The following is a 13421-nucleotide window of genomic DNA, read 5'->3' on the forward strand; positions in this document are numbered from 1 at the left end:
CGCAGCTCCAACGACCCGGGCTGACGGGACCATAACATCCCGGATAAAAGGCCAAAATCTGCGCGTTCACCTTAGTCTTAACCCTTTGTACTGGTTCCATTTTGAAAGGTTTAAAGAAATCGTGACAATTTATTCAGATCGACAGCGATCAAACAGCAAGGTGAAACAGTAAGAGAGGCAGGGAGGCAAGGTCCCCCTATCAAACGTCATCAAAAGGTTCCCGAGAAAATTGACCACGCTTAGTTAAACATTCAGTCTTTTGAAGTTTTGAATTTAAAATGAAATCAATCCTAAATAATACCACGCAAATTTTCTATGCACCCATACAATACCTAATGTTAGAACCGGTGAGTTTCAGCCTCACCTTATCAAACACATGACAGTGAGATGTGAGGATTTGATGAGAAGAGGGAATTGAGAGGGGGAAATGAAGAAAGAGCAACTGTGTTACGGTTCTCATTGTCTAATCTCCACATCCTCCCTTGCAGCTGTCTAAACGTCTGACTTCACCTCCAGGATGGAAGGATGGAACACTCAAAATCAATGTTTTCTTGCTCCTCCTTGCACTTTGTGAGTTCTTCCTTATTAATTGAAATTTTATGTTAGCATTGGTATACTGTTATCCCATATACACATTTCACTTCTCCGCAGAATGCAACAAAGTGTACACATCTGAGGCATTTTGGTGCAAAAAGGAAGTCCTCACCCAAAATTCTAATCTGACCACTTCCTTTCTGCTGACAAAATTACACAGTGACATTAGTCTAAAAAACATGCAAACGATACAGAATAAGAAGCACGCTAAAAATAGAGCCGCACCTCTGTAGGTCGACACCAAGAGGGTACTGGGGAAATGCAATGGTGCGTGCAAATGAGGAAAAGTGAGGTCATTTTTGTTTTCTTGAATAAAGGCACATTTGCATTCCAGTCATGTTATTTATAGCACAATTGCAGCAAAATTACCGGCACTGTACAATACACTTTGGAAACTTTGAGTGATTTAGGTCTCAACCCAAACTTGTGCATTCTACCTGATCCATTTGGAGCTCGTCGAGAAATGTTGATTTATACCAACTTCAACAGACACCTACAAAAACCATAATGCCACTAATAGAGGTGCCATTTAACACCGCTCAAATATACAGTGGTACCTCAGGAAACAAAGGCTTCATTACACACAAAAAAAAAACACTTCACAAAAAGCTTTTCAAAGCCTTTTCTCTTCTTGTTGTGAAAGATTATTCATCATTCGAAAGTACTATAATAGATCATTCCTGCTTGCACCAATGCAATAAATGTAACTAACGTTGGACTATAAATGTAAATAAATGAAATATACACACCACAATGCTCATGTAAAGTATATGGAACAAAAGACAACATACAAGGCACATAGAGATAAAATAGCAAGCAACGGCTGCTGAAGGTAGCTCTTTTAGCACGCAGTGTTTGCTATGAGTGCTATGAGCTATAAGTAGTCGTGTGATAATAGATAGTTACACGTAAAGCAACAGTCATTTGTGATGATATGTCGACTGACAACTAGTTGAATGTATGTCTTGAGGGGGTCTGTATTAGAGTTTCAAAAAATCGATTACATGCATCGCAATTCGACACGTAACGATTTTCACTCATAGCTTTACGACAGCCGCTAGTAGCGGAACGATATTCAAGACACGTCTGCCGCCCGGACACCGTTAACGGGCGCACGCACAACGTTACGATGGATGCTCCCAGTTACTCCTTTTTAAAAGACTGGAAAATAAATTTGTGTATGAGACAGGCGGGACAAGAAGCGTGACCCGGCGGTTGCGCTTTTGTGCGCAAGTTATTTTTTAGAGCGAGAGGGGAAGAGAGATAGTTCGTTGCTACTTGTCTTTCTGAAGTCCAGCAGTAGTTTTAAGGCATTTCAATTGAAAAATGCCCTGAGTGTGTTGCTAAGACCTGTGTGCGTCTATAAGGTGAGTACACGTACCCTCTTGTACTGTTTAGCCTTTATTGTTGTTGTTTTTGAGATGTTAATAGTTAGCGCCGAGCGGTAAGCTAATTAGCCAATTCGCCGACGTGTATTTCATATGCATGTAAAACCATGATTAAGTACAGCGGTAACACTACAAACATGGGAAATAGTACAGAAATCTGTTGTTGCGAGTGCTGCCTGGGAGCCGACAGGCGTGTGTGCGCGCGTGGGCGGGCAGGGAGGGAAGAAAGTGCGCGCGCTGTAATGAGTGTGTGTGTAGCGATGTTGGAGGCTGCCGGACTTTTTTATGTGCTCGGCAATAAACGCCACAAGTTAAAAGTGATCAAGAGCAATTGTGATTTCCACCTGTCACTCCAAGAGTTACACAAGGGAGGTAACACTGTGCAAACAAAGTATATTGGTTAAAAGAAGTCTTATTCCCAAAGACACTTTGTTTGTGTCCAGAAAATGTGGAATTCATTCCACCAGTGTAAATTCTATTGTATTGTTGAGAGAAATAAGTACCCCCTTTAAAATGGTTATTGTTTTTGCACTTTCTTGTAAAAAAATAAATTTAAAAAGCAGCTCAAGGACAGCTTTATGTTGTATGGGCATGTTTCCATCGTTCCTGTTGAATCATAAGGATATTTTAAATAAATAATTGACATAAAATAGTTTGGCTACTTTATTCATCAGTAATGTACGATGCATCGATAATCGCGATAACCGCGATCATCGTCAACACCCTGATCATCGTTCAAAAATCGAATCGTAGCACCCTGAATCGTAATCGAATCGAATTGTGGGGTGCCTAAGATGGCACACCCCAGTCTGTATCGCTTTCACCGGCACTCATTAACTCTGAGGAGTGTTTACAAATGGGCTGACTGCTTTACGGCATTCCCCTTTCCCAATTCATTTTAAAAACGGAAGTCGATGCAAACGCTTTTGCACGAATTCTGCAAAGATGGCAGAGCAACAAAAAACACAAAAAGTTTTGTCCATGGAGGGGGAAATAAGGGAGGCTACCAGGATACTCAAAAATAAACGGGCCAGGCTTTCACTTGCTGGCGTGACGAATGCCAGTTTTCGTCTGACAAGACGAGAACGCGACGAAAATGCGCCATAGTTTTTGTCACATGTTCACAATGTGTGTCTGGTTGTGTCACTCATGTGACGTGCTGCCCCCCCCATTCACCTGCTAGTGTCCTCTCCAGTCTTCCCTTTGCCTATTTTGAGATACTCACACTAAGATTAATCTTGACAAGAAGAGAGATTATGTTGCTTTAGCCTTTAAAGGTCTGTGACAAATGATCATCACACACTAAATGTAACTCGTAGCGTTAGCATAGCATACACGTTAGCATCAGGCTATTGCTAACAATGAGTGTCCTCTTAAACTGTGCTGAGTGATCATCACACACTAAATGTAACTCGTAGCATTAGCATAGCATACAAGTTCATGTTAGAACCAGGCTATTGCTAACGGCGAGCGTCCTCTTAAAACTCTCAGGCAACTTTTTTTACATACAGTTCGTGGCGTCCTGGTCGGTATGATTTTGTTTTTCATTATATCAACAAAAACATTTTTATTAAACGTCGACTAAAACTAGACGAAATTAGTCTTGAGTTTTCATCAACAAAAACTAAACAAAGACAAACACATTTTGAGATGACTAAATTATGACTAAGACTAATAAGTATTGTCGTCCATAAGACTAAGACGAAAATTAAAAGGGCTGCCAAAAGCAACACTAGTTTCTTTCTTGCGATAGTAATACTGACAAACCACTTACCGACGTCGTTATGAATAGTGGAGCAGTTTAGCACATTATTAGCTCGTGGGGGAAAACAAAGAAAGAAAGAGCTGTTTACGGCACATTCGCTGCACTGAGATGTATTTTTGTGACGGTTGAGTGGTTGGGCTTGAAGGTAAATTGCTTCAGTTAAGTTGTAATTCATTGAGAGATCCTTTTTACTGGGATAAATCGTACCTATTACCAATGCTGTAATGTCGTCATGCAGCACTATATTGTTACTGACAAGGTGAGAGCCTTTACGTGGGCTAACGGTACATTGAGGAATGGTGGCGACTGGGGGAAACTGGGGTCATATTATTAAAGAAAACAGGCATTTGCATCTGGAAAGTCCCAGTGCAGCGGAAGAGGGAGCTCGCACTGTTCTGTTGCTGTCAGTTAGCGGCCAGTTGAGTTCTCTCCCAGAACAACCGGACTGATGCCATATAATTCATCTTCCTCTTCCCCGTATCTTCTTCTACTGGCAAGGTGCTATTTGACATCGAGTGTTCACGAGGTTGGCTGCTGACTTCATGTTTAGCGTTGTAAGCCTTGTAAAAAACGGTCATTAAATGTTAATACCCCAGCCAAAGGAGAAACGGTTGCGATTATTAATGCATAATTAAGACACGAGTCGGCTTTAAAAATGCCACCTGAAACCTCTTATACCTTGGGGGAACAAAATAGTCACATGCACACTCACTACATCCTCCTTGGCCGAGTGTGCGTTCTTTCCACTGTCGCTGGCTTCCGAATGAAACTAAATGACACGTGTGGAGGAACTAATGGCCGGGACCAGTCTGACAGTTTAACGTGTCGAGTTACGGTGAATACAGACAAGCTGAATGATATAAAACAGGAAGTAGTCCCATGATTGATAGAGACATACGCTCGGTATTGGAAGGCAAAGGATAAAAAGAATCTTTGCAAGAACAGGAAAACGTTTAGTGCCCTATCAAATATAACCAAAAGCAGCTGTTAGCAGCCACCCACATTCAATCGTGGTCACCACTAGGACTGATGCTAACCAGGAAAATCCACGCCATCCATTTTTACGGTCCAAGCTAAGACCACGTTCGAGAAGTCAAGGCATGTCGTGAAGTATCTCATCTGAAAAATAAGACTTACGCTAGCCGGAGGCCTACAAAACACTTTCGTAAATGATTGATGAGCAACCATATAGTCCATAGAAGGCAAAAAAAAAAAATATTGAAGAATCAGCGGGACGATAAACCATATTCATTGTGTGAACGCTTTAAAGGGGATGTAGCGCCCTGGGAAAATTTTGATATTCCATCATTTATCCATAAACGCATGCCTTTTGTATTCATATCATGCCACTTCGTGTAATTACACACAAGAAAATGAGAGAAATTTGGCTCGATTGTCAAGCTAAAACGACCGGCGCCCGAGATCTGGCAGATTGTGTGCATGACGTCACGACAAGTGAAGAGAGTCCCACCGGCCACTAGGGGGGCAGGGCCTGTCTGCATCAATAGAATTCCTTCTAGTGTGGGGAGAATTAGGGGTGTTTTGAGCTGTTTATGCTGATGCATTGTGTTCGTCCTGCACATATTCCAGGTTCCCTCATGAAGAAACACCGCTCGTTGTCAATAAAAGAGAATTCAGAATTGACAGTGAGGGCTGTTTCTTCAACAAGAAAAAGGCTCAGTGCTTTAATACTGAATGGCGGCGATGATGGCAGACAATTTCGTTTCTAGTTTCAGCAATGAATACGACATAGAAGGACGTAACGAATGTTCATCTAATGGTGACGAGGAGAGTTACAAAGCTTTAATCGGTGTTTTAGGTTCCCAATTTGAGCCCAAACGAACGCCAATGCAGCGTAATTAAACGGTCATTGAGGGGAGCAATGACACTGATGAAACATCGGCAGCAGATCGTGTGGGAAACACCAATGATTTGTTTTGCATTTCTTTTTGTGAAGCTGATACACCGTGACTGCAAAATAAAGGAATGCATAGAATAATTATCATTTATTGCGCTATCATAGCTTTTCGCTCTGCCAACAGACACAAATATGAACGGGATCAGAGGATTTGTTCTATATATTTTACCAACGATAATTTATACATGTGTCGAGTCCTGAATCCAATGCGTGACATTTTTTTTTTATGATTATTATAAAAGAGTACTCACTCTGGCCATTTCGAGCTTGCCTGCTCCCTCCTGTGCTTAGCTTTAGCCTCCTTTAGCAGTCATCGTCTCTCTCTTGATATCTCGGGACATTTAGGTGGCTGTGCCTGTATGTCGGCACCGCATCTCCTTTGAGCAGCAATCTTTTAGCAAAACCCGATTTCTCTTGTCCATAGTTCGAGAAGCTTTCAGTTGGAAAATGCGCACCACAGAAAAGCGTGCCGGAGGCTGTGTCTAGAAAATTAGCCCTCTTTGCACGGACGAACTTTACCCATTTTCTGTGTAGTCCAGCTTTTTTTTTCGCGTTCAGGAACTCATGGATACTATATTCCGATAAATAACTATTTGTACACCACATAGCACAGCAGTTTTGAACCATTGTTGTGATGTTTTGGTCAAACAAACCCCAACGCTACTCTCTCGTCGTTAAAAAACAATGGCACCTAGCTCCGCCTCGACTTTCAATCACTTGTCGTGACGTCGCCGCCCCATTCGGCTGTTTCCGGAACACTTTCGGTAATGTTCGTCATTTTCGATCTATTTTCGATAATTGCTCATTAATGTGATTGATTTTTCTGTTAACTTTATCAATATTTGTTATCTTGGCGCATAACGGTTCTATTGATGTCTCACACCCCCTTTGCCGCAACATCCCCTTTAAAAAAGGTGAACAAAGCAATGGATGAGCCTCACACGACACTATGGTGATCGCAGACAACATAAAAAGGACAGTTTTGACAGCTCCAAAGTCCAAACACACTGGTGTGGCACTAAGAAAACACTCCATCTGTATTATTTTAGCAATGGAATAAAATACAAGCTTCACTTAAAACGGAGTAGTAGTTATGTCTATCGTTTTTAGTTGGCTTCTTAGGGAATGGCATTTCCATTCATTTCAGTGGGGAATGATAGAATAGAATAGAATAGAATAGAATAGCCATTTATTGTCATTATACAGTTGTACAATGAAATTGTGGAGCATCTCCCTTAACATTGCAGGATAAAATTTTTATTCATGTTTTATTCTTGCAATTGCACAAATGGCACTGCTAAATTAGGACCACATTGCACCATATTTCAGTCTAATCAAGCTATAATTATTCACTTATAGCTCTAGAGCATATACTTTCCTATTTATTTACACTACTGGCCAAAAGTATTGACACCCCTGCAATTCTGTCAGATCATGCTCAATTTCCCCTAAAAAAATAATTGCAATTACAAATGCTTTGGTAGTAATATCTTTATTTAGTTTGCCTGCAATGAAAAAACACAAAAGAGACCAGGAAAAAAAAAAAAAGGTTAAATCATTATCATTTTACACAAAACCCCAAAAATGGGCAGAGAAAAGTAATGGCACCCTTTGAAAATCATGTGATGCTTCTCTAATTTCTATAAATAATCTATATGAACTGTCATTATTATACAGTATGAAGGGAAAAGATACCGTCATCGCACACACCATATAATTGCTTGCATTAGTCTAACACATTCATCTAACTATTGTTTAAGCAGACTCCACTACATGCCCTTTGACACAGTAAAGTGAATCACCTTATCCGGGCTAATGAGGGGGGGATGAGAAAGAATGGTACAGGTTCTCGTAGGCACCGTCTAACTGTTTGCATTACTCTAACACACGTTATATAATTTATCAGGAAATAGTATCATTTTCATATCTACGGTAGGACTGCACTACTAATATAAAATAAATAGCACACCATAGTTTAATGAGAAGAAATAGAAGAGATACACAACGCCGTCTTATCACAGAAGCCCAACGCGTGCGTCACGAACAAGATTGACACACCAACTCTTGCAATCAGCTCTCCCAGCACACTCCAAGGACAAAGCGCTTTGTCCTAAAACAAGTACAAGCCAGCCCGGACAACAAAGTTGATAGCGGGCGTCCCATCCGCGCACAAACCTAAGCCGCCCAAAACCGGCCACAGAGGGGAAGACCCAAAAGCAACGCCCAGACACACCTTCGGACACACCTTCAGCACGGCCCGCTTCATCAAGGACTTTAAAAAGACTGGACACTGAGATCACACAGATTTTGCTGCTCGGAAACATGTAGCCTTGTTTTGGATCCAGAATTGTCCCTCCGTCGTCTGTTTTTTGCCTTGTTTTTGACCATTGTCGACAAATATATTGTCAACCTGCTTTCGGCGAGTCTTTTTCAAACTTTTGAAACATGGAGTCAGTACAAAGGGTTAAAAATAAGAAGAGAACGCGCGAAGTTCTGCCTTCCCGGTTGGCGCGCGGGGAGGCAGCATCGGCCGAGCGGCACTTGCTTTGGCTGTCGCTGTTTCCATGCGTCTTGGCCGGGGGGGCGAATTTCAACAAGTACTATAACATATTACATAACCACACTCAGCAAAAGAATTACAACAACAAGAAAACATCGAACTCCGGCAAGAGGAAAAACAAATCTACAAAAATGAAGCATTATTCGTCAAAAGAGCATGAGTGCCCTCTAGTGGAGAAAACATACTTCCTATTATGAAACTAAAAGGATCATATCTCCAGTTTTCCGTGGTCAATCGGTGCCAAATAAAAACTGGGAGAGAGATCAAAATCGGCAATTTTGAGTCACGTTGACTGTGGCGCTCTATGTCAAATACTTCATTTTTTACGGTGCTTTAAAGACACCACGTGATTGAACAGGTCGGCATGATCGCAGAATGGCAAGCTTGAGTCTGACTGGTATCATGGAGTCAAGTGATTATTATTGCGATGTCTCATTAGTGAAACTGAGCCACTGTTGGCGGGGTGGAAAAAAAAGTAAAACCTAATATATATAATAAAGAGGGAAAATGTAACGACTAATGTAGCCCAAAATAGCGGATTAAGAGTAGCGTTCCTTCTTTGCAAATCTACTCAGCTAAAGGTTAAAAGTATTGAAAGAATCTGACCATTTAGCCAGACTGCCGGAATCACGCCGGACCCATACTGGCGCAAATCCAATGACCCGGGCCGGCGTGACGCCGACCACCCGGCCAAAAGGCCAAACTCCGCGCGTTCACCTTAGTGTTAACCCCTTGTACTGGCTCCATTTTGAAAGCTGGAAAAAGGCTTCGAAGCACAAGTTGACAATATATTCTGAGTCGACAGCAATCATACAGCACAGAGGGATCCAAGCGAGGATCAAAGGTCACAAGTCAACGAAAGGTTCATAGGAAAAATGACAACCATTAGTTAAACACTGTCTTTTTGAAGGCTCTCGCGGGGCGGGCTGTGGGCAGAAGAAGGTTATTTTTGGGCGTTGTTTAGGATTATTGTTTGTTTGTGGACTGGACAGGAGGATTCAGGAGTTACTGTTGTCAGGGAAACAAGGGTTGTGGATTTTGCCATCTCAGCCTCAAAGGGGCTCTTATCAGTCGTGTAATCCGTTGGATATTGGGCGTTCTACGGTGTTCCTTGTGTTGAGACAGGGCGTCCCGCCATTTGTTCTGGACTGTCCAGGAGAAATAATAGCGAGAGTTGTTGGTGCAGACGTGGGCTTGTCAGCGTCAAGCTTGCTCAGTCAGTTGCATGCCGCACACGTTGGGCTTCCGTGATAAGAAGGCGTCATGTATCTTTTATGCCCTATATTCTGCTTGTTTTCCTTAAGCTATGGTATAAGTGCTATTTATTTTATGTTGGATGTGTTAAAGTAATGCAAACAGTCAAACAGTAAATCCGAGATACGATACTATTCCCTGATTGATTATATTAAGTGTGTTAGAATAATGTAAACAGACGGTGACGACCAGAAAAAGTACTATCCCCTTCATCATGGCTTAGTAAAACTCCTCTTAGAAGTACATTTTTCTCAAAAAGTTACTGAAGTAAATGTAACGCGGTACTACCCACCTCTGAAAAGCACAACTGGATTCTACAAATGGTTTACATTCAAGGCTAATAGCACCACCTGCTGTTTTGGTATGCACTCAGAGGTCTTCAAATGCATATTTCATGCTGACAAAGGATTTTTCTAAAGCATATATTGCCTCCATACACAAGTTTCCCATTAACATAATTGCCCCTTTTCCAGGAAACGACTTCCTTCTGGCTTCTGATTGGTTATAACGGCTTTACAATTAGGCCTGATAGGACTTTAATGCAATATGACTAGCTAAGACGCATCCTGGTTTTGGCCTGTATTCTTCAGTGTTTCCTTATCTGGCTCTCCAAGCTGCTGGATCAGCTCCATTTGGAAGGAGGAGGTTCTGGGGGGGATGTTGTTCGTGCCAAAGAAGAAGCCGAGTGTATCGCTAGTAGCTGACGTGGAGCCGTGTGTGTGTGTGTGTGTTACAGCTGCAGACACTCAAGCCACGACAGCCTGCCGGTGAACCCCTGGCGTTCCAACAATAAGTTGTGAAATGTAGGGAATGTACACAGACTGACAGATACAAATAGACAGCAGAGCACTGGTAAACACATATAAATGCCTGAAAAGCAATAACAGGAAGGCTTACTGATGTTCCTAGAGAACCAGTCAACACTTACACTGCTGGCCAAAAGTATTGGCACCCCTGCAGGTTTGTCAGATAATGCTCAATTTCTCCCAGAAAATGATTGGAATTACAAATGCTTTGGTAGTAATATCTTCATTTATTTTGCTTGCAATGAAAAAAAACAACAACAACAAAAACATTATTTTACTCAAAACTCCAAAAATGGGCCGGAGAAAAGTATTGGCACCCTCAGCCTAATACTTGGTAGCACAGCGTTTATCAATGAGTTTCTTACAATGCTCTGCTGGATTTTTAGACCATTGTTCTTTGGTCAACTGCTTCAGGTCTATGAGATTTGAAGGGTGCCATTTCCAAACTGCCATTTTCAAATCTCTCCACTGGTGTCCTATTGGATTCAGGTCTGGACTCACTGCTGGCCACTCTAGAAGTCTCCAGTGCTTTCTCTCAAACCATTTTCTAGTGCTTTTTGAAGTGTGTTTTCAGCCATTGTCCTGCTGGAAGACCCGGGAACTCTGAGGGAGACCCAGCTTTCCAGCAGTCTAGTCCCAGAGGCAGTTAAGCAACCCCAAAACATCAGGAAACCCCCGCCATGTTTGACTGTGGGGACCGTGTTCTTTGAAGGCATAACATTTTTTGGCTTTCTCAGGTAAGTTTTGGCAAACTCCAGCCTGGCTTTTTTACGTCTCTGGGTCAGAAGCGGGGTCTTCCAGAGTCCCTTTTCATTCAGACGCCGACAAATAGTACGGGTTGACACTGTTGTACCCTCGGACTGCGGGACAGCTTGAAGTTGTTTGGATGTTAGTCGAGGTTCATTATCCACCATCCGCACAATCTTTCGTTGGAATCTCTCGTCAATTTTTTTCCCGTCCAGATCTTGGAAGATGAGTCACAGTGCCATAGGCTTTATGCTTATTGATGACAGTGCGCACGGTAGACACAGGAAACCTCAGTTTTTTTTAGATGGCCCATGCTTCTTCACAATTTTGCTTCTCAAATCCTCAGACAGTTCTTTGGTCTTCTTTCTTTTCTCCATGTGCAATGTGGTACACACAAGACTACAGGACAGAGTTTGAGTCAACTTTAATCCATTTTAACTGGCTGCAAGTGTGATGTAGTTATTGCCACCATCTGTGATGTGCCACAGGTAGGTAACAGGTGCTGTTAATGACACAAATTAGAGAAGCATCACATGATTTTTCAAAGGGTGCCAATACTTTTGTCCGGCCCATTTTTGGAGTTTTGTGTAAAATCATTCTCTTTTGTGTTTTTTTCCATTGCAAGCAAAATAAATGAAGAAATTACTACCAAATCATTTGTAATTGCAATTATTTTCTGGGAGGAATTGAGAATTATCTGGCTGAATTGCAGCGGTGCCAATACTTTTGGCCAGCACCGTAGGCCAAAGTAGCGGAGCACGAGTAACGTTTCTTCATCACAAAGCTACTCAAGTAAAAGTGAAAAGTATGGCAGGATATAATTACTCTTTGAAGTACATTTTTTTCCTCAAAAAGTTACTTAAGTAAATGTAATGCATTACCACCTGTGATTGTAGTGTTGAGGTACAGTCATATGGCCGCATTTGTTCTTGGGGCAAGCGGGGCTGTGAACTTCTAAATGGTGTCAAAGTTTATAACTTTTCTTGATCTTACTTATATTCAATAAAGATGAGTGGCTAAGTCTTGAATGTGTATCATACCATTCCCTACTGCAGGAATCTGACCTTTTAGCCAGATTGCCAGAATCACACCAGCCGAATTGCCGGACCCGCGCTGGCTCCAACGACCTGGGCCGGCAAGACCCTAACAACCCGGCCAAAAGGCTGAACTCTGCGCATTCGCCTTAGTCTTAACTGCTTGTACTGACTCCATTTTAAAAGCTGGAAAAAGGCTTCAAAGCACAAGTTGACAATTTATTCTTTGTCGACAGCGATGAAACTGCAAGGCGCAACAGAAACACTCACGGGAGGCAAGGTCACCCTATCACACGTCAACAAAAGGTTTCCGAGAAAAATGACCACAATTAGTTAAACATTGTCTTTTTGAAGGCTCTCGCAGAGCTGGCTTTGGGAAGAAGACGGGTGTGCTTGAGCGTTGTTTAGGATTATTGTCTGTTTGTGGATTGGACAGGAGGATTCGGGAGTTACTGTTGTCAGGGCAACGAGGGTTGTGGATTTTGCCACATCAGCGTCAAAGAGGCTCTTGGAGTCTTATCAGTCGTGTTATCCGACAGGACGTCCCGCCATTTGGTAGTGCAGACGTGGGCTTATCAGCGTCAATCTTGCTCAGTCAGTTGCATGACGCACACGTTGGGCTTCCGTGATAAGAAGGCGTCATGTATCTCTTATGCCTTATATTCTGCTTGTTTTCCTTAAACTATGGTGTAAGTGCTATTTATTTTATATTGGGTGTGTCAAACAGTAAATCCGAGAAACGATACTATTCCCTGATTGATTATATTCAGTGTGCTAGAGTAATACAAACAGACTGTGCCTATGAGAAAAGGTACTATTCCCTTCACTGCAATGCTGTTTTTTTGTGTGTGTGTACATCTTCCTGTCCACGCAAGCTCCCCATGCCCTTACTCAACAGCAGAGACCAAATTTGCCTAAACTAACATTATTGAGCTCCCCATGAGGTCTGCATAGCAACAAGTAGCTGCTTAAACATTGGACACGGTCCTTTCTCTGCTTGACGGACTAACAGTTTGAAGTCCTAAAGCCACAAAAATAACAAAGTGACGTAAACCAATCTTTTATTGGGCACAAATGACTGTGCCCCGTGAAGTCAGACTTGTAAAAAGTGAGTGGGGAAAAATGACCCAATTCTCTTTATTTACTACCTAAAATGTAATGATTGATTGATTGATGAATTTAATGATGAATCATTTTATGAATTATTATGAAACATGCATAAATTGCCTTTGTTATTTTGAAGAAGTCATTTTCGTGGTAGTCAAATAAAGCGGTTGCTCTGCTTGGATATAAAAAGCCAATGACCATATGCTTTTTGTATTTTTAAAGCTGATGCAAGAGTCTCCCTGTTAAGT

General features: G+C 41.9%; 1 protein-coding gene across 2 annotated transcripts in view; it reads right to left on the reverse strand.

The window, feature by feature from the left end:
- ccn4a (cellular communication network factor 4a) overlaps window positions 1–13421 on the reverse strand; it is a 57568-nt gene that overhangs the window by 41731 nt on the left and 2416 nt on the right. The window lies entirely within an intron of this gene.

This window comes from Corythoichthys intestinalis, chromosome 22 (assembly GCF_030265065.1).
Source record: "Corythoichthys intestinalis isolate RoL2023-P3 chromosome 22, ASM3026506v1, whole genome shotgun sequence".
NCBI lineage: Eukaryota > Metazoa > Chordata > Actinopteri > Syngnathiformes > Syngnathidae > Corythoichthys > Corythoichthys intestinalis.